This window comes from Lagenorhynchus albirostris, chromosome 10 (assembly GCF_949774975.1).
Source record: "Lagenorhynchus albirostris chromosome 10, mLagAlb1.1, whole genome shotgun sequence".
In the NCBI taxonomy this organism is placed as follows: domain Eukaryota; kingdom Metazoa; phylum Chordata; class Mammalia; order Artiodactyla; family Delphinidae; genus Lagenorhynchus; species Lagenorhynchus albirostris.
The window spans coordinates 46,382,229-46,382,928 of record NC_083104.1 but is presented as its reverse complement, the minus strand read 5'-3'; the positions used below and the strand labels follow the sequence as shown (position 1 = coordinate 46,382,928).

The 700-nt window shown below is 54.3% G+C and overlaps 1 pseudogene; it reads right to left on the bottom strand.

Annotated features, from left to right (window-relative positions):
* Positions 1-227: 227 nt before the first annotated feature.
* LOC132528298 (small nucleolar RNA SNORA70) lies at positions 228-340 on the bottom strand (annotated as a pseudogene).
* Between the last annotated feature and the right edge of the window lie 360 nt (positions 341-700).

Sequence of the window (700 nt, the reverse complement as noted above, 5' to 3'; positions counted from 1 at the left end):
CCACTTCTTGGAGATGTGGATCTTCTGGCCGCCAGGTAACTTGACCTTGGCCCTGTGGAGGGCCTCAATCACATGCTCCTTGTTCTGCAGCTTGGTGAGGATGGACTTTATGACTTGGCCAATGTGGACTCTGGCCACTGTGCCCTGGGGCTTTCCAAAGGCACCTCACATACCCGTCTGGAGCCTAGACTGGGGACAGCGTGCCAGTCATGACGTCCACTGGAAAGGGCTGTCTCCAAGGTCCCTTAGGGCAACAGGCTGAATACACTATTGAGGAGGCTGCTGTTTGCAGCCATTGCACACTGGGAAGACAACTCTTAATCACTTTCCTGCTTTGCCATAGTTACTCCATGCAAGGGCTGGATTCCCTAACTTTGTATCTGCCTGGGGAGGGGCATGTAGCTGGTGCCATGATTTAAACATTGCACTGGGGGCTTCTGGAGGCAGGTCCTAACCAAGCGCTCCTGGTTTCCCTCTTCTGGACTGTAGCACAGTCAGACACACGGGACAGGAGCAGAGGGGCAGCGTGGGCAGCTTGGGGCAGTCATTGCAGCTCTGCTCTGGGGACAGTAATGATCTCTGGAGGTCCCCTATGCTTGGATTTCCAAACCAGCCTGTATGTTTAAAGCACCCGGGAAACTTGTCGGATCCAGATTTTTGGCCTCCCTGCCAAGAGAATCTGATTCCGTAGTCTGGGCCT